This window comes from Centropristis striata, chromosome 14 (assembly GCF_030273125.1).
Source record: "Centropristis striata isolate RG_2023a ecotype Rhode Island chromosome 14, C.striata_1.0, whole genome shotgun sequence".
Lineage (NCBI taxonomy): Eukaryota > Metazoa > Chordata > Actinopteri > Perciformes > Serranidae > Centropristis > Centropristis striata.
The window spans coordinates 23434942-23462080 of NC_081530.1; the positions used below are offsets into that span (position 1 = coordinate 23434942).

General features: G+C 39.8%; 1 long non-coding RNA gene across 1 annotated transcript; it reads left to right on the forward strand.

Annotated features, from left to right (window-relative positions):
• Positions 1–27139, forward strand: LOC131984309 (uncharacterized). The gene is made up of 4 exons (XR_009395562.1): positions 1–288; positions 3369–3420; positions 14858–14938; positions 26742–27139. It is a non-coding gene; the product is annotated as an uncharacterized LOC131984309 (long non-coding RNA).

Sequence of the window (27139 nt, forward strand, 5' to 3'; positions counted from 1 at the left end):
GAGAAAGAGAGAGAGAGAGAGAGGTAGGAGAAAGAGTACCGGCACTGGCTAGAAAAACAGGAGGGGAAAGAGAAGAGAAGAGAAGGGGGACCAGTAGGGGATAGACTTATGAAGGAGGGACGACTGGATAGGAATTGGTAAATTCGCGGGAAAGAGGAGAAAAAACAAAACTCCAGAATGAGAAGAAACCGGACTTCTCATCAAACTCAGGCTCGCACTCTGGTCGCCTTTGATTTTGTTTTTTCACATGATTTTTCATCACTTCTCCGGTCATCCTCTCATTCATCTGTGAGTATACTGTACGTCCATTTTCTTTCCCATATACCTTTTTTTCTTTAAAGCATTCTCCTCGCCCCCGCTTCATTTTTCAACTCTCCTATTTTTTCTTTCTTGTTTGAGAAATGTGTTCCCTAGGTTGCTAATCCCCCCATCCTGTTCGTCTATCCCATCTCTCGCTCCACCTCTCTCCCTCTTTCACTGTCTTTCTCTCTTTCCTCCTTCAGCTCCTCTTTATCGTGGGTTATCACTGTTCTCTTTGCCTCTCCTTGAAGGATTACCTCTGCTCACATTTAGATGAGGGCTCTGGGAAGGGATCACTGAGTGCACCCAGTTTCAGGGGGCCCATGCACGGGAGGCTAGCACATGAAGGAGGCAGGGTGTGTGCATATCTGTGTGTATCCGTCTGTATAAGTCATGTGTATCTGTGTGTCTGTGCATGTGTGTGTTAGTATGTTGGGGTGTGATTTAGAGTTAACGGAGCCGGCAGTGGCGAACAGTCACTCCTGCTTACGCATGCGTGGATTTACACAATCACGTTTCATGTTTCATATCCATAAAACGATCGTGCAATGGTGTTCGTTATAAAATGCACACTAATTAAAGGCGGTGTGTAAGAATGCGGCGAAAAAGAGAGCTGAAATTACTCTAAATACTGCAAGATTCCTACTTCTTCTCCCATTGCATATTTCACTCCTCCCATGCTCTCCCTCTTTTTCTTTCCCATCTTCCATCCGTTCATCCGGGTATCCCCAATCTATCTGTTGGTCCGCCTGTAAAGACAAAACCCACAATCCAAGCTGTGGTTCGGTATCAAGAAAAGATAAGGGTGGATTTATTCCAGGGTGTAAGCTGCATAACAAACTGGAGTACATTTCAACAAGTTTTTTTTTTTTCATTTTTACAGCCTGCACATTAGGGCAAGATTACTTTTCTTTGATGTGGGGAAGTTACAGGTAAAGATGGAGGCTTTGGTGCAAATTACTGCATGTCTGCTGCGTTAAGATGTCGACAGTAGTGGATTACATTCATACATTATTGTACTGTAATTAAAGTGGGCAGGAAGAGTAGATAGAGACATTTATATATATCAGCTATCGTCCATTTCTGCTGTAACCGCCATCGAGTATACCTTTTTTTCCCGCAGTGTCAGCCTCAGATATCTCCTGGCATCTCTTTCCATTTCCCTTTTTCTCTTTCCTGTGTTATACATCTGCCTGCTCTGTTTTTATTTACATAGCCTGCTGTTATCTCTGCCCACATATTCTGTATTACTTGCCACAGTTGTTATCTGCATCCAAGAGATTGTCCACTGGTATCGTTCCAAGGGGACTGTGTGTGTGTTCCTCCGCCGACAACGTTTTTTTGGTGGCGTTTGAGTGTGTGTTACTTTAAACGATAACTGCGGAAACACCTTTTGATCGTTTGTGCTAGTTTCTGTCATTTTTGTTTAGTTTAGCATCTCTGTTTATACTCTGTCAATGAAGGAAGGTTATTGAAGTTATGTGAAGAAATGGTTGTCAATAAAGTTTTTGAAACAGCGCAGGCATTTTCAAAAAATACCTACTGCAGATACGGGGAAAGAAGAAGTTAATTGTATAGCCTAGACTGTTAGATAACAGCTACTGGCCTAGTTTTCTAATAATATTCAGCGTTTAAATTTGTGCTGAATTAATTCAAATGCAATCATTTTATTTATGCACAATTATATGACATTTATGGGCAGATAGCATCACTGCATTCTGCGATAAGCCAAAGACGGAGTGTGCTTTTGTTCAGTGGCGTCCCAGGCTCGACCTTTCCGTGACCACCACTGTAGCTCTTAAGAAAATGAAGATAAAAATCTTTGATGTCGAAATGTTTGCGGGAACCAAACGTGGTTGATTTTCAGCTAAAGACACAAGAAGGTGAAGAGACATAGATCCACCCTAAAGCTTTCAACTTGATCGTAATTGTTTTCAAATTTGACTTTTTATGTTACTGAACCTGCCTGGCACCTTTGAGTCCACTCCTGAGGGGATTTGGTGGTAATGTCAATGTAGTAGGACCCCCAGGTTATGAAATATTATTCAGACAGACCTGGAGTTATGTAATCTTACATAACTGAGGCGGCAGCTCAGCAGGGTCGTGATCAGAGGCTCTGGAGGAGAAGCTATATGGGTCTGCTTATGGTATGAACTCACTGGCAGGGTCAACACACTCTGGGCCTTAAAGGGGAAGAGGCCCCGACTGCATAAAGATACTGCAGTATTCACACATATGGACTTAAGTGCCTGACACCTAAAGACTGAGGAAATAGAATAGCTTCACCTATAGCAGGAACAGTTTGTTGCAGACAGTCTGCCTCTGCCATTTACAAGTGTTTCCATTTCTGTGCAATTTGACAAACCCCATTCTGTCAAAGCTAAATATTTTTATGTGAATTATTAGCTTAAATCCGGCACTCATTTCTGATTGAATTCAACTGCAAATTTGATCATTGCTTAAAAATGGAAACATGTCGTCACATAGCATGCATCTAACTGCGTAATATTTGTACCTTTGCACAGTATGTTGCAAATATTCACAGAATTACAGTGCACAGCCATGACCCATACCAGCTCTCTGTGAATCTCATGTGTTTCTCATTCATAATTGATGACATTCAACCGCAGCATACATTAATGGATCGAACAGACCTCAGGAATTCCCATGCAAGCTGTCATTCTGTGTAGCCGGTTTGAATTTGTGCTGCTGAATTTGTGTTTTCCCAGCTGGAAACTGACTAGTGCTGGTACAACAGCCTTACAACGGCCTGGTGTGAAATACGAATAGTGCAATGAAATGCCTGCAGCAATAACAAGTGCTGTATTGAACGGAGGATTCAAATGATATTGTATTGTATATAAATATATGGTTAAACAAACAGTAAGGGTAACCAGAATGAGTGAATAATGGGGTTGCATTCAAGCTTGCTAACAAACAAACAAAAGACATATAATCCGGAATCAGCTCATAAATCATATCCAATAAATCAGGCTTTACAGAATGCCTGCGGTTCTTAAAGTCATTACATTGCAAATAATGTATACATGTATGTTTGTTTTCTTCAGGTCGAGCCTCTGAGACCACCTGAACTTTTTCACCGAAGATGATTTTTATCAGGTAAGGGAAGATTTACTGCACATTCATTTAACTCCAAGCCCTACAGTCTCATTTTACTGTGGCCTAGTTTTTCACTGCAATATATAAGTACTGCACCTCTTTTAAAACAGCATGATCATGGCCAGATGTAGGGATAACTCACAAATGTCTTTTGTGCAGTATAACACGATTAAAATTCATGAAAAAAAACACAATTTGAATCACTTAATGTTATTTCTATTGTTATTTAAATTGGAAATAACATGACATCTATAATAACATTCAAGCGCCCACAAGTGTTAACAGTATTGGAAAAAATGAGCTCCACATGCTATTGAATAATTTACATTTTCTTAGAATGCCTCTTGTCCATTCCTCTCTGCTCTAACCAGCCTGTGGCTCAGTCAAAGTTTCACAAAATGTTTGTCATGTGACTGATCTCAGCTGAGTCATTCATGGCTTCCCAGTTGCACTGAGGAACGCAGAACTTAATGTTTTTTACTGGATCTGGTTAGTGCAGATGGTTTGTTTTGGGCAAAATTTTAAATGAGACATACAGAATAAAGAGATTTTGATGAAATATCCCCATTTTAAACTTTGATTGGGTTACATTTTCTGCCGGGAATGTTCGCCACAAATGAACATGGACTGTCAGAAAGTTTAAAATCTGATGATAATGTCTGTTTTTACAGTTTCTGTCAATGATAGATTGTGTAATTTTGGTGAATTTTGAGAGAAAAAAGGCTTTTCAAACCTGCTGATACGTTTCAGGGTTCAGAGGATTCTTTCAGACAGCGCCCAGAATAAGCAACAGATTCTGTAATTTATGTTCATCCCTAAAGATTGAGTCTATTTATAGGTCTGTTTAAAATCAAGTGCTTTACTGATGAGAGTTTTGCTTAATGGCACTCAGCAGTCAGGAACACTTGGTCAGCCATTTTAGTCCGTGGCCTGATCGAAACGTCGATGCACCATCAGAATAATTTAATTACTCTTCCCTGAGTCATTCTGTCGTGATTAACCTCACAGATATGTGCGAACCGTGGGCCTACGTGAAAGCAGCTTGCGGACATTCTTTTATTTTGCAGGCACGCCTATTTGAGTCAGTTTGGTGTAACGCTGTTGGCTTTGACTTATCTTAGTAAGCAACAAGTGGAAGGGTCATCTGTTGGTCACGTCCCGATTATCAGATGTTGCTGAAAAGAGAGAGAGTGCCGGTATAAAGAGCGGCCTGTGGTCTCGCCTCGAAGCTAGCTTTGGAGATGCCTCACATTACATTTTTGTCTTTGTGCTGATGTCACCCCCATGCCCCCGGTCCAGCAGCAGGAGAATAAGAGCTACATTCTGCCTCTGCGACACAATAGAGCCCTTCTTGCCCTGATATTTTCACAATGTGTTTTTTGCAGGGCCCTATGCACACACAGACCGTTGATTCAGAGCTGGTTGAGCTGTGCACTTTACCTGATATTTCCATTCTTGTTGAAGGTGTTTGCTCAGACATTTTCAGCAGTTTGCTCTCACTGTCAGAATGAGCTTTGTAAATACACTGCAGGTCATTTATTCGATTTCAAGATTAATTTCGCAGCACCCACTCAAAATGGGAAATGTTAATGCCGCTTCATAAACTGCGTAGGGTTGGTAGAGTGTGTATTTTTGTGATAGTTAGGGATATTTTTCAACGAGTCAGTGAGAAAAGCCATGTAAGCCACTGCAGTACAGTATGGTGGAGTGGCATGGGTTAACATCTGAGGACCGGAGGAATGTGTCCGGGTCGACAGGGGAAAATTCCTCAGTCTTGTGCGACTAGGTCACTGCACTGTCGAGAGTCTGCCACCTATTTTAGCATGCGCATTGCCCTTTTCTGTCTTTTTCTAATTCTGCCTGACTGTCCTCTTTCTCTCTCCTTGTCTTCCTCTGTCTGGCTCCAAGTCTGTCCTTCTTTCTCACTCTCTTCCTCCACGTCATTTCACCTTTCTTCCTGCTCGCTCTTTGTTTGTCTCTGTCTCTCTCTTGTGTCTCTTCTAGTTAATCTGTCTGTCTGTCTTTCAGTCACGCCGTCTTTTTCGCTGTCCTACTTTGCTGCATGTTTTTTCTCTCTTTGTTCTGTCTTCCATTTGTCCTTGTGCACTTTTTGCTTGTGTTTTTTGTTTCAGATATTCATACCTTTAGGTAATTATTCTGTCATTGTCGTGTGGTTTGTCCATTCTCCACCCATTTATCTTTTTAGTATAAAGTCAGTCGTTTACTGTGTCACATTGAGTTCAGCGCTGAAGGTGCTTTCAAGAGGACATAGCGAGAGTGCAGGGGAGTGAAGAATAAAAGACACAGGCATATCCATTCTCTGTATGTGTGTGTCTATGACACTGGCATGCTTGTTATTAATGCAGTGCTGCAACATGCATATGGTGCCTGGTGGTACTGGTCATGTATGATTTATATGGGTTGTTCCCACATACAGGCCGGGGGCTTTCATACCAGTTATCTGTATTCCAGAGTGAAGGAGTTTGCAGAGTCTCGGCTCTTTATTGGCTGACAGTGGGGGTGACAGACAGACCCCCAGGTACAGGAGTGTTTCCGCTGATGGCAGATGTGGCGATTTGACACAGTCTGAACCTCGCACACATGCTTACTGAATGGAAGCATGGTTCTCCCATTTGCACAGATATTGGCTTTGCACAGTCTTACCCTCATGCAGAGAGATATCAGCAGCCACATCTGGAGATTCTCTTGTTCTTCTGTAATCTACATCCATACAGATGTGATATACCTGGCTCAAATATTTAATGATTTGCTGTTTAGTTGAATTAGAGATGTTTGTGGTTTGCCACATCAGGACATTATGGTACATGTAAAAAATAGGAGCAGTGCATAGGATATAGAGGGTCTTTTGGCAAAAAATGGAACACATATTCATAACTGTTTTTTCATTAGTTCATATCGCCTAAAAATGTCTTTGTGTTTTGGTTAGTTTTAAATGACCTCTTTATATCTACATAAGGAGCATGCCCTCTTCCACAGAGTTTGCCATGTTGCACTGCCATGTTTCTTCAGTTACGCAGAGCAGGTAAACCAAACACTGGCTCTAGAGAGGGCCTTTTGTGTTTTACATTACCTGAAGGCTACTATAGGCTTGAAAAGGGAGGAGTGAGTGGAGGAGTATTTAGTGTTAGACAACCTACAACCTCAACGCAAGATGCCAGTGAATCTGACACCTTTGCTATTAAGAAAATATACAAAAAAAAAATCAAAGGTTACACCCTTTTATACATGATTATTTATCAGTATCATAATCTCCAATTAAAAATATCTTAAAATGATCATAGTGGATTTTTTGTTTTTTTGCGAGGATCTGCACCAGACAAAGATTTTTTCTTCTTTACAGCACCACAATACTTTCACAAATGTTGCGCCACCTGCAATTTATATATTGCACTTGTCCATATTGTGAGTTTGATAAAAACTTTGATTAATTGTGCAATCCTAAAAATAATTGATAGTTACAGCCGGTTAACCTATAATAGTTTTACACACATAACTGTGATGGACAGCGTATCATAGTAATTATTCTGTCAAGTTAAATTATTTACTGCAATGTCATTCCCATCTTGTAGTCAGTCCCAGCATCAGTGGGGGTCGAAGGACATAGCTGACACTGGCCGAAGGCCCAGGGGGGGTTCATGCAAAGGTCTACTGCTGCAGTGGGTGGGAAAATTCATAATGGAAGACCTGCTTGCAGTCAACATAGGTTAAAACTTATATATTAAGTGAATACTTTTCCAATATTTTGAAAAAATGACAAAGTGATAGCTTGTATTGAAGAATTATTATATGTACCCGCTTCACTAAAATGATTTCATCCTCAACTGAATGTGAGCCAGAACTATTTTAGGTAACAAAAATCTCCAAATGGGATTTGCAGAGAATTCTGGAATAAAGCTCTTCAAATGCTATTTTATTTATCTCTGACACCATGTGTGTAACTCTGCGTGTGTGTCTGTTCGTGTGTGTTCACTCTGCCCGCCACCGATCACCTAAAGCCCTGGCAGTTTCAGACAGTGAAGGGAGGTGAGACGTGAGTAATAGCAGTGACTGATGATGTCACAGACAGCATCGCGCCGCTTCAGCTGCCCCCATGACCCGGCTTTGGGATGGCGGCAGCAACGCGCAAGCACCCGTGGGTAACACACGCCAAAGCACATTAGAGGCAGGGAGATGGAGAGAGGCGGGGATGGAGCACACAGAACACAGCTCAGGGGGACAGAGAGAGAGACTGAGAGAGAGAAAGAGAGGGGGGAGGTTGTCAGATTAAAGAGGAGAGACAGGAAGAAAAGCTGAGAGACACGGCGATGTTTGCCTCTCCATGCTTTTTTTTTTTTTTTAGCAGACTGTCTGGTTGGAGTTGCTGTGCTACATCATTGCCTCAGGTATCTCTCACTGTCTCTCTCTGTCTCTCTGTCGGTTTTACTTCCTCTTGTCAAAAAAAAATGAGTCTTTGCATGAAAACAAAAATGTTGTTGATATGCAGTCGATTAATAGTTTATTATTTATCAGTCGGCCTGTACCAAATATCTTACCAACATTCGATACTGTGCATAATTTTTTTTTAAATTGCATGTCTATTAATTCTTGTTTAACCCAATATTTTTGCAAAGTTGCAGATAAAGATCAGGCTACATTAATATTATTAGTATTAAACTATTTGTAGAATTAGTTTAGATCTAGTTTTGATAGATGTGATCATTTAAAAAATTCACAACATGTTTTTATCTAACAAAATATTCTGCTTCAAGCCATATTTGTGGCATTTATCCTTATCACGAACAACATTTTCAGTGCGGTCAAAAAACTGTTTGACCCCCTGCTCACCACGCACAAAGGGAGGCACGCAGCTCTATTAACAGTGAAGTCTAGCAGTGAACTGACAAATAATATTTAATAAAGAAAGTCAGTTAAATAAATAAAAAGACCAACTCATTGAATCTACTGAATCACTTATTTGAAATTGAGGATATCCTTTTTTTTAGGACAGACATTCAAAGGCATTTGAACAAGTCACTCTTTTCTGACAATTTAGAGACTAAACAATAAAGTGATTCACTGAAAAAGATACAAGTTGTCAACAATCCAATTAGAAATTAGTTGCAGTCCTTCATGTGATCTCTATTCATTCTATTCTCTTTAATCGTATTTTGCTTTAGGATTACACACACACATTTCACATTTTATCTGCAGCATCTCTCTCACTCTTTCTGCGTCCGTCTTTATCTTGTTTGTATCAACGGTCACGGTCTCTCTGATTGACTCCCAGTGCAGAAGGTGAAAATTATAGTGTGAGTTCAACAAGGGTGATATGAGCGACAGTGATGTAGTTAAAGGACTGCTGAGCTCACTTTTTCAGACATTATTCTGCACATATCCACCTTCATGCCTCGATAGCTTGATTCAGAAGGCAGATGTCACTGGCTGCAACTCCTCTTATCCAGTTCCTCCTTTGCTCCAGTGGGTCCATCAGGTGTTACTGTTTATGGTGATTCATATGAAGTAGCATTTATGTAGCACATGGAAACACTGAAAGACAATATGATGTATGATTTAATGCTAAGGCTGCTAGAGGAGTTTTCTTTCATGCATATGAAGTAAGAGAAAATTCTCACTGTCTGATACATCAATGGCCACATATAAAATACAGATTATATGGATATAGAAGTATTATACCAACATTTTATTTATATTCAGATTTATTTTGAAAAATTTAAAAATTTTGGATGTTGTTGGATACAGCAAGCTATCAATGGATCAACATTCATTTTCATCTTGTGCTTTGTGAAACTATGATCAGCATTTTTCATTATTTTTTCACATTTCAGGGACCAAGGGACTCAATTGATGCAAATAATCATTATTTGCAGTTTTACAGTAGTATAATTAACCATAGTTAAAGCCCTGATGATTAGAATGATGGGAATTGCACCATATATCAACGTTCATTCATTTTTAATAACTGGAGAGCATAGTCGCCAGCAAAGTATATTTTTTGGTGATATAAGGCCAGTGTTGTAGGTTTTTAAATGTAAAATTTCCAGCATATTTCACCCTGTTATCCAGCCATTTTTCTCAATATGTGTGCACTCATACAACAAAGGATAAAATAAAACCTAATCAGATCATAGCTTACAAGGTTAAATAAAGTGGCTGTTATTTTCAAACTCCATATCTATACAATGCACAAATTAGAATTGTGAATTAACACCTGTGTGACTACCATTCATGCTTCTCTTTCAAGGCCAAACAGTATATTCTTGGGAATCCATTTTCTGTAGGTATCCTCTTCAATTAAAGAATATTGCTTACAGTATTCTCTCCAAGGCACCAGAGGTACTGCACTTAAAGTTAACTGAGGCATTTATCATTGAAATCTATCTCAAGAGCCGAGGAACCTTGAAGTGGAGAGTGCCTGTTCACAAGCACTCAGCACCCATGTGTTTGTTTTCGCCACTGTCACTTCAAAGTCTCATTCATTTCCGACTCCCAAATGGCTCTTGATTCTTTGATCTCATTGCAGAGATGAGTAGATACTCGAAGCCGAGTAATACTGTTTGTAATTTCAAGGTGATACTCCAAAGTGCAAAGAATCTGAAATATTTTCCAGTATAGGTGGAAATGAGTGTTCTGTTATGATATAGCTCACAAATTAACAGATGTTGATATATGTAACCAAGATAATGATAGAATCTCAATAATTGTAAACTTGCGTAATTGGTATAAATACAAACAAATAATTAACAACACTGACACAGCTAATTGTCCAAGAAAATGGTATTGATACTGCTGCCAATGTACTGCTCAGCTGAAAATAATATTCTCAACAACAAAAATATGACACTCGATCAAATCTCAAGTGATTTCTTCATCACAGACTAGACAAATATAGTCGACCGGTATATCATCATCAGAGGACCTTACGTGTGCTGTTAGACAGGAATACAGCTTCAATCAGGCATTGTAGACCAAACATCTTTAAAGCAAACCAGACTGAAACCTAACATTTGGAGCTTAAACAGTTACTCGATTTAATGCAACTATTTGTAACTACCATAATAAATTATTTCAGTCAACTTTCAAGCAAAGTGCCACGGATTCAAGCTTCTAATGTGACGATTCTCAGCTTTGAACTGTTTCACGCAATTGTAAATGGAATATCTTTTTTTCTTTCTTTCTCCATGGTGATGGCCCTTGGTCACTCAACTGGCTCGGTTCAGCAGTGAGCGCTCTGTGAGCTCAGTCAAGCCCTGGACATGCTTTTCCAGTGTTACGATGGTAGTCTTAAACTTGGCAGAGATGGCTTTTTTGCTTTTTTGGCCTCAGCATGGTCAGCTTTGGTGTGCAAGACTCAAACTACGTCTTCTCCATCTGCTCTTAAGCCAGAAGTTTCATGTTTCATGTTCACGAAATTGATAATTGGAGAACATAATCAATATTTGAATCAATAATGAAAATAACTTTTTGTAGCCCTGCTAACACTGAGAGATAGTTTGATAGTTTCAGTACTTTCCAAACCTTGCAGGAAAGCAACAAGAAGCCTAGCCGACTCCCTATGGTCCCTACAGTTTTCACTGTAAATGTCAAGCTCCAACTGGGAGGCTAAGTGGAAAGGTCAGAATTAAATCCTCGCCAGCCTGAGATTTTTAATCTTATCATGCTTGGTGTAAAGGAAATGTGATATTTAGGCATGGGATAGAAGTAAAAGGGCCAAAGTTGACTGTGTGCAGACAGTGGCAGATGTTACTGTTGTGAGATCTGAGATCAAGGTTTGTTTATTCATGGCCATGACCCTCTCACCTCAGTCATCAACAGATTGGTCTCTAATAGAGATGGACCAGATGTGAAATTCTGGGCTGATACCAATACAGATGTTTCAAACAACAATTTGGCCAATAGGCGTTGGCATTTTTTTTTCTTGTCACTTATTTTGTTTATTCTTTTGGAAATCTTTATTTAAAAAAAATAAGAGTAAATGACTGAACTGTCATTTAAGTCAGTTTGCATTTCATTACACTGTCTTTGAATGAGCATACATTTTATTCATACATACTTGAAACATGAAACCTTCTCTTTAACAAAAAAAAGTTTTTTTCTGAAGAAATAAAGGTATCAAAAGCCGTTTCAACTGCTACACAACTATCTACCCATTGATAAAAATGTTGCAGTACTTACATAACCCAGCAATCTTTTTGTGAGACATGAATTAAATGTAAAAGTGATATCATAAATAGGACTAAATTTTATCTTTTTGTGTGTTGGCCATGATTGAAAAAAGTCAAATACTGGATAAAAAGTTACACACAGTGGTTAATTATTTTATTCAGGCATCCTTGTTAAAGAGCTTTCCATGACAAAATAAAATACAAAAAAGTAAAGTAAACACCACAAACGAGTGCCTTTATTTAACCAGGAAAGGGTATTAAAAATGGAGATTTTAATTAAAATGAGCACCATCCACTCTCATTTCCCTACCACTGTCCACGAATCAACAGCAATTAAGGAGTGCCAGACTTGTCTCCGGTGCACCGCTGCTCTCATCTCTCTCTGTTTTCTCTCTACCTCGCTTAACCATCCATTTTAACCATCAATGACCTCAAATCACTGAGGTTTCGGTCGTAGAAATGAGTGGTCTTTCCCAAGTGTACAGTTAGTTGCTGTGCTGCTGGTAACACATCACCCATCCAACCCACCATCAGCCCTCCTCCTCCTCCTCCTCCTCTGTGGTGCATCACCCCACTCTCTCGCTTTCAGTCTCTCCTCTCTCCTTCACTCCCTGGCTTAATATTGATCTGAATTCATTTGTTTCCTATTGATCTGCCACTCCACCCTCTGCCGCATTGAACAAACACAAGGACACACACCATGCGCACACAAGCCTCTCATACACGCACTTGTGCAGATGCAGCACATGTGCGTCTCACACAAGCCTCACACGTGCACACACACACATCCGCAAAGAAAAAAAGGTCTGAAAAGGCTCATTTGCTAACCTGTTATACGTGTACTCATTCAAAGGTTAATATGCGCACAAACACTGCAGACAGACACACAAGCAATCACACACTCTTCATCTGAGAGATTTCAGAGTCTGAAAACACGAAGGTATGGAGGGGTCTCAGCTCGAGCATCAGACAAGCTAATGACATACAAAGGAACCTGGATTCCATATTGATCCAACACCTCAGGAGTGAGATGAAAACAAAGGCAGTCTGGGGCTGTCACCGGCAGGCGACACAATTAGAGCTGCAGTTCATTTCTCAGGTTTTATGAATCGTGCCCAGAGTTATTAGTACAACAAATGAAAGGAATTCAGATTGGTGGCAATTGTGCAAGCAAGTTGTGTGAGCTGCGGTGTCATTTGTGGCAGTAATGGTGTACGTCTTTAAAACCCTTCATAGGCTTCAGAATAAAATTGGCAAATTAAGTCAATCATGTTTAAGGCTACACTCTTCCATTGACACACTTTTCAAAAATGGTATCATAAGTAATACAGAAAAACACATACTGTGCATGACATAGCCCAAATATATTATCATTTAGCATACTTTTGTATGAATAAACCCGTATGTACCTTTTCACACTGAGCTGTAATTACCACGTCACTTCCTGAGCCTCCATGCCAGTTGGAGTTGCCAACCATGGTAACCCGTGCCAATTTCAGCTGTTCTGGCTCTGTCTACTATACCTGACAGCAGCATGATGAACCTCTTGGAGGAGTACTTCGGCTGGTGAAAAAATGCAAACCACAGGCGAACTTTGCTTTTTCAAATTGAAGCAATATTGTGCAATGTCCAAAATCACAGTAAAATATTTATTCAAGGCAAAATTAATTAGCAGTCAATACTGAATTAAGTATTTTGGTGCTATGGAGATGTCCCAGGCCTACAAATTGTGTAGGCTTAAGAAAAAAAAATCTTACATTCTGTTTTAGCCTACTTAATAGCACATTAGTATGGATTTTTGGAACCAGCCTTAATAAATATAAACATGTTTTTAGTATATTGAAAGGATAGGCCTTGTGTTACTCAATATCTTTTTAAAAATATGACAATAAAACCTAAAATTAACCATGGTTAGTTGTTTGATGACAATCACACAGTATAGAAAACTGAAATAGAAATAGAAAGTAATCTACCACGAATTGTATGTATGCAATTGGCCCCCACAAAGTTTTGGAGGATGGCGCTGCATTGCGATCAGGGACAGGGACTTCCCTACCCTGTGTGTGGCATTTGACCTGAAGCATACTGGCTCCTTCTAAAGACATAAATCTTAAAAAATGGACAGAAGGACAATTGAAATACTAACAGTCACAAGGGTCAATTCATAATTCTTATGGATGGAATGGAAAAATAATATGTGTATACACCCAGTGATTCTGTTCTGCACCAAAATATAATGGGTTCTTCCTTGGCCTAAAATAACCTCCTTGGCAGAGGTAATAACAGAAATAAAGAATATCACCAGCTTTATCATTTAAGGCTTAATGTTTAATTCAGTTATCCTCCATCTTCAATAGGCTTTGACAGGTTGGCGAACCTTTTCTGCGGCCCCAACAGCCAATCCAAATTTTTGGTTGGTGGCATCAAGTTGCCATGACACCAGACTGTTTTTCCTGCCCTCTGACCTCCTTTCAGGACATGCTGTGCTCAGTCAGACTGCATCTCCAGCAGCGGCTTGAGTTCAAAGGGCCCTGGGGGAAAAGAGGCAAGGGGGAGAGGCTGTGTTTCCTCTCGATAATATTAGATAAGATCCACCACAGGCAATGCTCGCTTTCCCTAAGTGCATGCAGACAGGAACACAAAGACCCATATATACGTACACATGTGGGAATTAATGAGCGCACACCAACACAAAAGTCGAACATCTCCATCTCTGTTGTCTTTCATTGTGTTGCAGTGTCATAATTATGTCATAATTATTGCATTTGTTTTGCAGCATTATTAATGTATTATTCATCACCGTTGACTTTAACCGTCTCCTCTGTACATGTATTTTTGTACCACCCTCTTATTCACGCTTTGTTGATGGCGCAGTATTCATTCTCACTATTATCTCCCACTTTGTTAATCCATTTCATACCCTGCACACGATGTTTGATGCTTCCTCCATTATAAATGCTTGCGTTTCTAGTCATTTCTTTGTGCTGCCGAGTGCTTCATCTCTAATCAGTGATTGGTCCATTATGGTTTAATTATCTCGTAGTTTTCTTTCATGGTGGAGTCCAGTGTGCTTTTTTTTTCTGAAAGCGGCTCTATGAGACTATGTGGCCTGGATAAAAGCCCAGATAAGGTTGTCTGGGTGGCTGACTTTATTTATTTACTTATCCCAACTTCATGGCTCAATGTGTTTATTGATGTTCCCCTTCCTATCCTGTGGTATGCTAATAATCTGCATGATGCTCTGCCGATTTCAGGAATGCCGTGGTCAACCATAGAAGCTCCCTAGTGAGAAGAGAGCCATGGGAAAAACCTCGAACTAGATCCCCGGTTGTGAGGTAAATGCTTTGGCAACATCTGTTTCTTCCCATTTATACCAACAAAGGCTCTTTGAATCTGACTGAAATGAAAGAGAGAGCAAACAGCTTGAGAGATCACAGCCAGTGATGGAGAACGTCAGCTCCAAGTATACAGAGAGACATGAACATTTCCATGTTTCCTAGCTTCTTTTTCTTCTCTGACAGCCCCTTTCTGCCTCCTCCTGTCTCTTTAATTTGTACTCTCATTATAAAAAATAAGTTTGTTCTTATTGACAACCCATATTGAAGTAAAAGTGGTATGTCTACGCCACTTTAAGCAGACTACTTTCCAGCTGTTAGCTATCACGCAATCAAACCTGTTGAAAGAAGACTAAATCGGAGAGCCATCATGTATGTTATTTAACATAATTGCATATGGCACCTCACATAACTGCTTGCGTGATTAGCAGCACTCTCTCTCTCTCTCTCTCTCTCTCTCTCTCTGTTTTTCTTGCTCTTTGACAAACACACACTCTACCAGGAAAAAAAAAATACAGTTATAAGTATATAAGTCAACAACAGCTGCCTCCAATCATTTGTCACCCACAGAGTCAAACCGGCATTAAAAAACAAATGCAAAACGCTACACATTATTTAAAATTATTGTATATTGTGCGCATATAAAAGCCCTCATTATGGAATAAGAACATTAAATTGTTTCTGTCTTTAAGATCAGGCGTACTGAGTGCACACACACACTTTCTCCCTTCCTGCTCCTACAGGACACACACACACACACACACGCACACACACACACACACACACACATACTGGCCGACACTACCCAATAGCCATTGACAACAGTGCCCTAGCAACCATTGGGCATCATGCCAAGCCGCTGAGGTTGCCTGGTAGTGTGTTCCCATGGCAACGTTTTCTGCCTTTGTAAATAAGGTACAAGGAGAGCGAAAATAGGGGGGTTTGGGTGAAATTGCACCACAGAATCTCATTCTTTCTTGAGAGGACTTATAGTTTATGGTTTGTGAGTAGCGGATACTTATCCTGGCGCTGCACCAAGCTGTCATCTGATTGAAGCGGTGCATTAGTGTCGATGGGGATCTCAGGTCCAAGCACTTGCAACACAGGGTCAGATCCAGTTTAAAGAGGGACAGGGAAGAAGAATGTAATCTTCGTCTTATTTCCGGGTCTTTGAATTACTGACCTTGATCTCCTGCAGGTTTGGGTGAAGTTAAATGCGAATTTTGGATGTTTTTTAGTCATACAATGTCATTTCTTACTTTATTTGTATATTTATCTATTTGTTTGTCTAGCCTTACATTTGTCTTTTCCAATCACATAATCATGTGGCCTATTTTACATTGATTTTCTTTTTTTTTAAGGATTCAGTAAAGTTTTCTTTAACAGTGTGTGCCCCTCTGTAAAATCAAGCCGACCATCAACGGCCCTTGGCCCAGAGTTTGAGAACCGCTGTCTGAGGCCTGCATTCCTGTTGAGCTGGCACTTAGCAGACGATTCATAGCTGCGGTTAACAGTTTATTTGCTGTCACTGGGCAGATTTCGCTCCTCCGTGCCCCTACATTGTTTGGGTGGCGCCGCAGTCTCAGTGCGTCACTTCTCAAAGACGATGAGTGGTGGAGAGTCACCTGAAGTCTTTGTTTTGTCTTTGACAACAGATCATAAAGGTTCTTTTGCGTTTTTTCTATAATTGACAGAAATGTCTTGTTGCTAGGCAGATGTGTGCTTGATTTCAGTATTCTTCTCTCATTAATTATCTCTCCAGTTGGTGGGTGTTTTTTTTTTGTTTGTTTTGTTTTTAGTCACGTTTCTCATATAAAACACCATGAGGTCTATTGCATTTGATCGCTTTCTTTTCTGGCAGTCCTTTGTTTACAAATTTCATGAATTTAATAGAAATAACAGAATGCTTATCGTTTTAATTCCACCATATTGACTGGGTAAAAAACAAGTCATGAAAAATGACCATGTATTTTACATTTAGTTTAGCTTAGAAACAATTTTCTGTTGATTTTAAACAAATAAATGAACTGTTGTTTCCTAAATATGTTTGTTATAAATTGTGTGCCTTCACAGTCACTTAAATAGATGAGTCAAAGGTGTTCTTAAGAGACAAAGAACCTGAACATTTGCAGAGATTTTGTGGTCAGCTTAATGGAAAAACCTAGGATGCAAGTTTTCATACAAAAATAATTTGTTATGGACCCTGCCTCGAAATAAAAGTTTAATTATTTTTACAGTAATGACAAACAGTTGTTATCACTAAGTGTTGTTTCAGCTGTTCTTAGGCAAGATTAAAACATGATGATCATGTGCGTGATAATCCGTATCCCCAGAGTCATTATTGGAAGTGATAACAACTTGAATCAAATTAAAAAATGGAATTACTGCTATATTTAATTTGAGAGGTTTACATAAATACTTATTATAAGCCTAATGTAAAATCCGGCTGTAATGAAAATAGCCACTTGTAATTTACTAACAACAGGGCATTTTGGCTCATTTAATAGCCATTTATATGTTTAGCCAGAAATGTTTTTTAGTTTTTCAGTATTTTTTTTTTTTTTGCTTTTGAGCCAATTTCATATCATACAAACTTTGGACACTCATACATTGTTGTCATGAGTGATAACAACAGCTCAAACTTACTTGTTATCTACATATTAGACACTAAAATTGCTGATTTTTGTTGAAATAATTTCCCTGTATTAGCATCTTCTGGATTATGGTAATATAATATGGTTAATAATATGGTAATGTGGTTAGCACTGGGAGCACAATTTGGGGCATGTTCAGCCACAACAAAACACAGCAAACATGTATATAAACCCAGGGTCAGCAGCCTTTACTATGAAAAGGGCCATCTCTGTCCCCTAAAAAAAAACGGATGTGAATTTGTGTTATTACAGTCTTTATTACAGACTCAGGATCTAAATAAGAGACAAGACTTTACATTGAATAAATTATATATAAAAGCACAATTTTATATTAATAAATCCTGGTACAAAAGAATACAAAAGAGTCAGTGGCCTACAAAGACACAACTCTACCGATTTCTCTCGAGCCAGGACTGGCAAAAACCTTACTAAACTTTATGTTTGATAACCTAGAAAATTAAATAATTTTCAATCATTAGGCGGGCAAATAAAACAAGAATTAAGGTTTATATACACGTCACTGCTTATTGGGTAACACATCTGACACGCCCACTAAACAAGAGAAAACATACTTCAAAGCCCAATGAACACCATTCAACACTGTTTCATTAACATTGAGATTGAACATGCCCCTTTTTTTGTTTTTTTGTACAGTTTTCAGGTTCAATAATATTTTGGTGATTTAGGGAAATATTCTTTGGCTCAACATGATTAATTTGTTTTCGCTCTCTCAAGTGGCTGAATTGTAATCCCCACAAAGCTTCACCTGACCCGACACCAGCCGGGGTTCGGGCTCATGCACCACGCTGGCCTCCAGTGCAGGGGCTTCCCACCAGACTCACATTGGCACACAAACACACCCAGGCAGATTGGCAAAGAGCTGGCATTGGCACAACCATGCCGCATTCATGCGTGATCCGACTGCGAATGAGGCGGTGAGAGAGGTTTAAAAAGGGGAGGAGCAGAATCAAGGGGATCAAGGGGGGAGACTTAGTTGGTATGAACAGAGAGATTGTTTGAGAAAAAAAAAGAAAAAAAAGTTATAAAAGATTTTGAGGCCTGAAACGTTCGGTGATGGAGGACAAATAAGAGGCACTTATAGAGGCGGGAGGACGGCCAAAGAAAGAAAATGAAGGGTAGGCGGAGGGTGGGCTTTTAGCATGGCAGAGGGCAGTGGAGGGAGGCGAAGTGAATGGGTTTGTGTTTGGAAACTGGCCAATAAAAAAAAACAATCTATGTCTCTATTAAGCATATGGTGCTGCCATACCTTCTGAAGTTCGAACCCAGTTGGCTCATTTTTCATTTAATAATAGTTAAATGTTGAATCCTTAGCACTATAACAAGTTGAGACTGATTACAAATGGCTTTTATCCCTGTAATGTAATTGAACAAGACCCAACACAGCCATTCATCATCCTGTACCCATTTACCTGCGCTATACAGTACATATTAAAATGCATTTATGGCCCTTGCAGGCAATAGAGTGTGTTACATTTTGAGGAATCAGAAACCTACCACTTTTGTGTTTGAATCCAGCTTTGTCAGTGAGGCCCCAGTCATCCAAGACTTCAAGGTTGTATTTTTGGTGCATTGACCAAGCTGAATAGGAGGCCAAGCAACTCAGCTGCACAGCAGCTATCAAGTAATCAATGAGTCCTTGAGGCACACAGGAGGAGTGTCAAAACACAGCCATTGACTGCTAACAACAGCCAATTTGCTGCTTTTGCAGGAGATCACCTCAGCTAGATGTCGAATGTGTGGGTGCGCCTCATTATTTATGAAGTATGAAAGAGATTGACTGGATAGTGCTGTTACTCCAAATTGTCATCTAATTACTCACCCATTAGATCCTATTTGTGATATTGAAAACTGCCCTACAATGCACCAATTTTTGCATTACCCAGAATTTACCTTATTAAACAGTGCAAATCAGCTTATAATGTTTTAATGTCTGTAGATATCTGACACCATTCCTGACATTCTGAAGAGGCAAAGGTAAATTGAAACACCAAGAGACCATAAACTGCACACAGTCTGGATAAAATAGTACAATTGTCTGTAACAGTTAGGAAATGCAGCATTTCAAGTAGAGAGGATTTTTTTAAGTAAAAAAGAAAGCTGTTGATTACCAGTATGGCGATCAATATTGTGATATTTTTTTAGCTGGATTAAAAATATACATTTTCTATGTGGATTGTGCACCAAATGTACCGATGCAAAAGCACTCAGATGTCTGCTTTCTAAAACAAAAACAAGAATATTTAATACTATCATATGTTAATGTTATACGTTAATGTTATACGTAACGTTTTATATTGTCAGCCAATTCTGTAAATTAAAAGAATAAGTAAAAATGAAATAAATAGCTAAAACCATTTCTGAATCACACCAATGACTGTTATAAATAAATTAATATAAATATACAAAAATACTGAAAGATTCTGATTTGTCTCTATGTGGCAAATATTGGTTGGTGAAATCAGTTGACAGATAAATTCACTGGGCTCTGGTTTCAAGTGAAGAAATTGAGTCACTCGCATTCAATTCATTCATACACTCACTTACTCATATTCGGCCGATCTGTTACTGAAAAGAGGCATGGTCATTTCTACAGGAGTCATTAACTTGCCTCTCTGCAGCAATGCTGAACTCTGTAGGGTGCTTCACATCTGTGACACTGTTTGCCCTTGTTAATATTAAGACCTGAGGGCAGTGACATGTTGTTCGCTACTGCCGCTGTTCTGTTAGGTAACACTTGACGGTAACACTTGATGGTAATCCTCCCCCACAAAGTCGGTATTGCCTTTTAAAGTAGACATAGCTGTTCAAAGAATATTTATACATTTGTGTCACAGTTGAGAACGACAGAGAGAGAGTGAGAGAGAGAGAACATGTATAAAATGTTCAAGGTAGAGGTCTCAGATTACTTCAAAGGAATGAGGAAGAAATAATTTCATGTTCAAACTGGAGATGTTGTAAACACAACATACAACAGGTTTATACCTCGTCCAAACAGCCACACTCAACTGTAAGGCGAAAAGTCTGATATTTCAGAGAGGAATGAGGTGCAATAATCATACAAATTGGGATAATGGAGTGCACTTTTGGTCAGTGAATAAAAAAAGCTTCCAAGAGAAGTTAATATCCTGGACATATTCACACACAGTCATGATTGCTGGATTGTTTCGGAAAATTACACACATTTTAGATGCCACTTTCTCTCATAACGACACTGACAAGGGTGTTTCAGACAAACTGACAATCACTTAATTTGAAGCATAAGCAAGGGAAGGTCAATTTATTTTTATAGCACCTTTCAACAACAGGGAAATTCAAAGTGCCCTACAAAGAATATAAAAAGCCATTCAGACAAGACATAACAGAAACACAAGGTGATATAGACGGACGTAGGTGTAGATGGAAGATAAAAAATAAGCAAAAGTTAAAACTCTTGTGAAAATAAAAATGTAATTACAGTTTGAGTGCAGGGAGAGACATAGATGAATAATCAATTTTACTATATTAAAATAAAAATAAAAATTACTTAATTAAATGAGCTGACCTTAGAACAAGGAATGCATTAAACCTGAGTTCGTATTTAAATACTCAAACTTCCAATGAATCAGATACTTCAACTCCATCAAAACGGATAGACTATGTTCAAAATACAATACATTGAAACAAGCATGAACAAATCAAATAATATATGATCATTTATATTCATCAATTAGTCCATGAACAACAATTGTGATAATCAGATAGATCAGGTTCTGAATCAATACAACTGCAGAGATAAATTGATTTACCCATTACTTGTCATTGTCAACTATTAACTGAATTGCCAACTGTTTAGATAATCAATTAATTGGTTTTAGAAAAGTACATATTCTCTGAATCCAGCTCCTAAATGTGAATATTTTAACTCCGCTCTGTCCTTAATCTGAATATTTTTGAGTTGTGGACAAAACAGTGCATTTAACGACGTAATCTTGGGCTTCAGGAAACACTGATTACATTTCCTGGCAACAATCGATACAATAATAGTTGCAGTATAGTAATAGTAATAGTCGCAGACATTGTTTCGAAACATTTTGACTTTCATTGTCTTCCTAATGTGATGGCTTGAGACGTTTCTTTGGCTTAAATGATAAGAAACGAAATATCTTTTATATTATTTTGAACTATTAATGCTGGCCGAATAAAACAAGCAGTTTATAGATGTCACCTTGAGCTCGTTTTTTTTTAATTAGCTGACAATTTATAGTTCCATCTGGGAAAAATACATCAGATTTTTAATAGTGAGGAAGAAACGTTACTTGCAGTCTCAAGATATCATTAAATCTGAAGAATATTTGTAGTTAGACAAAGTTAATATACAACCAAACAGACAAGTAAAAAAGGGAAATGTTACTTCAGCCAGCTGAAGGTGTGATATATAATATCAGCCTTCTTCAGACACCATGACAGTACGGGAATCTAACTATTGGTTCAGTGAAATGAAAACAGAAGAGGAGGATTCGACTTTCACCTCAGAATGACAATGAAGTGTGCTCGATAGTGCTGAATCGAGTCTTTGAGTATAGGGAAGATTGCACCAGCTTCACTTGCAGAAGTAGGTCAGGCAGACGCCTACAGTAAGCAACTGCAGGTTAAGTGCTTGTCTTTGTATTCAGAGACAGCGAAGGTCTGCCTTGGCCTCTGGTGGGGGTAGGGGGTGGTCTATGTACTGCGTCTACCCACAAGAGGGAGACAAGAACACAAAAATGCATTTAGTGCAGTGAGTTAGCCAGTTTCAGCTGTTATTCCTTTCAATTCCAAAAGTATCACAAAATTAAACTTGGCAGCAGAACATGTGTTTTTTAATCTTTTTAAAGGATGTTAATCATTAACTTCATCATAAATATATTAGATGATGAATGAGACAGGACGTAAGGGAGGGACAGATGACAGGAACAGACAGACAGAGACAGACAGACAAGTAAAAGACAAAGAAGACTCTGCACAGAGGAGGAAGAAGAGACTCCAGTGCTGACCCTGCTCCGGTGCTCTGCAGTGTGAGGTAGTTGGTTGTATGGTTTCGCATCATAAACAGCCTGGAGATAACTGTACAACCTTCTAGCTTTCCCTGCGGTGTCACCCAGACTTCACGCGAAGGGCACCACGCTTTATGTCTCCTGAAGTGGTGAGTATGAAGACTGACCTGAAAAAGGACAGAGAGTTGTTTAAATGGACTGAGTTTTTATAAGGTTACAGACAAAAATGTACATTACATACTCAGCACGAGAAAGTAATAAAGGAAATCAAATAGATCTTAGGGCTGTAGTTAAGTAATAAAGTGATTGTATTTAGGTGTAATACAGACTGTTCTGTCGTTGTTTGTGTCTCATAAATTAAAAAAGGTCTTTGAAGGTTTTGCTAAAGGTCTGCTGCACGTCTTTTGCAGTGATGCACAAAGAGATGCACTACCGAAGAGATCACATCCATTATTAAATCTAAAATAATTCAACATTTCTCCTTCAGCAAATTCAATTGTAAACCCATAATTTTAATGGTATGAAAACAAGGTACAAAACTGTTTCTGCACTGACTTTAAATCTAATATGTCTGAAATACTAATCAGGTTTTGCTGTTGAGGTCCAACTAATCCAGACATCAATATACCCACCTTGCTCTGCAGTGCTCTTTGATTTGTTATTTGGTGCAGTCCAATGGGGTATGGAGCCAACCATCAATAGCTGTTTGCTTCTGTGCTTTCTTAGCATGCCGTGCACAAAAACACAGAAAATCTTTGTTGGCGACATTATGCTGGAATGTGTAAACGTTAAAAAAATGAAAACAAGACAAATTAACGAACTGATATTTTGATACATTTATTTGCCGGTGAGAGGCATTTTTGCTGTCTGCAAAGTAAAACAAACACATTATTCATTTTATGGCAAAAGGTTTCTAGTTTTTGTTTAATTTTAAAAGCCTCCGTGTGCATTAATTCAGTTGACATAAAAATCTCCAAGTGAGTGACCTGCACATGTTTGCCACTCTCTGTAGTCATGGTAGATAATGACAGTGTGTCCAGACGTTAGTATCACTGTGTCCTGAAGCACAAGGCTGTATGTGAACTTGCTTACCGCCTCCGCCTCCTTTCCCTCCTTCTCCTCCTTCTCCTCCCTGCGCCCGAACCCCCCCACCCCCACCTCCCCCTCCTCGCTCCCCACCAACCCCCACCCCACCCCCCTCTGTCCCCCAGTGTGTCTGGCTAGTGGCTCAGACACTCAGTATCCGCATTGCGTTGCAGTGCTCCAGCGAGGAGGGGAAAAAAGAGCATATATCAGCAATCTCTGCCGAGCACTGCTCTTTTCTGTACGCACACAAAGAAACGACTCCCTGGCATGTTCCAACTCAAGAGGAAATACAACCATCACAATAAAGCCGCTTGCCTCCTGCTATTTTATAAAGCACGGCCAGTTCCTACTTTTGTTTTTACCTTTAATACTGACATTACATATATGATAGTAGCTGTTGTTTTTTTCTTCTTAACAGCTCTATTTTCTCGTTAAGTTTATTGTATTGTAATACATTTTATCAAGTCACCCCTGCATGAAATTTGGAAATCTTTTGTTATTGTAATTTGTCACAACAGATTGTTAATTCCCAAGCGCTCGTGTGATTTGGGGAGTTTTCTGTTGAAGATGTAAAAGTTCAGCTATGTGATTTCACAGTTTCTGATGGCTCATTTATCACTCACCATGTGATAGAGGATATTTGTGAATTTGTGCAACATCGGCAAATAAATTGTTATGCGATGAATTGTGCAGATAGCAGACTTTTTAATGAAATATGGAAGAAGAGCAGCAGTGTTGTGGTCAGAACGACTGGGAGGTTAATCACCTTTGGGCTGGCTGTGGCTTTGATCCTCATGCTGTGTAAAAATCCACAGCCTCCGTCTGTGAGCTCCCTCCACCTCCTCCTCCCCCCGTTCCCTCCCTTTCTCACACACACACACACACACACACACACACACAGATGCACAGCGGTGCACAAGGACATGCACGCACACATCTCACACACATGCACCTCCCTGCGAACACGTTGACTCTCTCTCTCCTTCAAACACACACAAACAAACACAGAGTAATAGACACCCACTCAGAGACACAGCATCGTGTGAACGTAGACTGCAAGATGGGCAAGACAGGACGTCACGCCTGGAAAAAATGTACGGGGTTAGAGTGGGAGACGGAGAGAGAGGGGGAGAGACGAGAAGGGGAGGATGAAAATGAGGGGAAGGGCTGAGACGGAGCAGGGGGAGGCGGGGACAGAGTGATAGAGAGTGTTCAGGCAAGAGAAGAAGAAAGAGCGATAGCTGGAGATACTGCATGCTTGCATAAGTGTCTGAGTGTGTGTGTGTGTGTGCGAGCATGTGTTTGTGTGTGATGTATGTAGGTGACACAGATTTATGAAATAGATGTCATAGACGGAGGCGCTGTTGGTGGCTGTTGGGGAAAGTGGGGGTGTTGGGTACAGCACCAGATAATGGAATCAATGCAATTGTCTGTGTGTGTTTTACTGTGTGTGTGCAGCGTACCTGCCTCATAGACACTGCCTGCTCGGACTCTAATCGCCTGGAGAATTAGTGATGTGACTTGGCAGAGGGAAACAGGCACAAAACAGAGCCAGGGACAGCGCCTGAGAGAGGGATAGAAGAAGAGGAGAGACAAAAAGAGGAGAGCGAGAGATGGAGGGGTAGCGAGAGGGGAATAGCTTTTCTGTTCGCCGCCGCATACAGCGCGCTCAGAGAAAAGGAAGACTGTGAAGATGGGGCAGGATAGGTTTTATCAAGATTTATTTTCTTTTACCACTGGATTAATTGTTGCTCTTTTTTTTTTCTCTCAAGGGGAAAACGGATCAATAACTCATCGTAAGAGTGCATTGTGTTATGTGTGTATGCGTACCTGTTTTATGTACATGCACTTGTATGCATGTGCACATGGACAAATGTGTGTGTGTGTGTGTGTGTGAGTGTGTGTGCGTGTGCGTGTGTGTGTGTGTGTGTGTGTCTGTGTGTGTGTGTGTTCATGTCAAGAACACAAGAAAAGGGCAAATGGTGAGTTCAGAATGACTTAAACGGGCCGGCTAACAAATCGAGACGGGCAATTCTACTGACCACGTCCATCCGCCATCTTTCCTTCATTTGTGTCCACCTTCATGTTCATTCTTTTTGACATTTTTATACAAGCGAATATTTCTCTTCATTCTCCCTCTAGCTTTGGTTTTCATCCTCCGTGCTTTTGAGAGCAGCAGAGGAGCTCATGAAACTGGAGCAGAGGAAAACATCTCAAAGCACAGAGACAAAGAGGAAACAGAGAGAGGCAGTCTAATTTCTCACACTGCCAGCTAAAGGCTTCATGTTCTGTGTGCCTTTGTGGAGTCGCATGTTTATCTGCATGTGTGCGCACCTGGCCACAGACAGATTTTTAGCTAAGTTAGGGATTGTTCTGGATCGTTGGCAGACAGACGATGAAGCCGTCGTCTGCACAGACTTACACGAGATGGAGCTTTTCTCAGCTGTGTACCAGTTGTTTGGACCGTGGCTCATATTCTTCATGTGGCATCTGCAGTGTCAGGCTTGTGTGACATTTATTTTGTCTGGGGAAGAGCAAATCAGTGTTACTCCCTCAAGGCTGAACATCTTTGTCATGGGGGAGTGATTGCATAATCCTGTGAGATCACAAGGGCCTGTAGGAAATATAAGACGACAGTGTTGTCTGCGGCTCCAGGCACAGCTGTCTGTGGATGTTTCATGCATGTGCACAAGCAAAGAGTCAAGTGTGTGTTTGCGTGTCTTTGAGCCGTATGACCACTCTGCAAGAGCTTAATGCTCATACAGGCCGTATGCTCATCCCATATGCAAATCCCGATTTATACATTAAATTTGAGGATTTTCCTCTGCGTATGCAAGTCTTTGTCTGTCTGTCTGCCAGCAGGGGGCATTTCGTTTGAACGTCTTACTGCACAGACCTGCACTGAATAAAAGGCGCTGGCTATGTCAGGAGGACAGACAGTAAAACGGGCCCGGACAATGAAACAAACGGATACACTAAGAATATTCATATTTTAAAATGTCCTAACAAAATCTTTTTCTCTTTCTGCAGGATGTGATCCAGTCCATTTTGTGCAAACGTGTCAAGACGAAACATTTCATGTCGGACTGCAACCGCATCGATAAAAAACAACGGTAACCATCCAATATGACGTATTAACTGTTTCTCATCTATTCTAGTGTATTTTTGTTGTAATAGAAGATGCTATGTATCTATCAGTAGTTAAACATTTATTTATATGCAGCTTTAATGTAAAAAGTTAATGTCATTGAGCTAAAATAACAAAATAATTCATAATAAACATGCAAGCCACGTCTTCATAGCGGCATATATACATACGTCACCGAAACATATTCTTTCATGTTACAAAATACAAAATACTTAAGAAGTCTTGTTGGATTTAACCTGCGGATGAGGCTTATCGAACTGCATCTGTCTGTCAGTGTGCG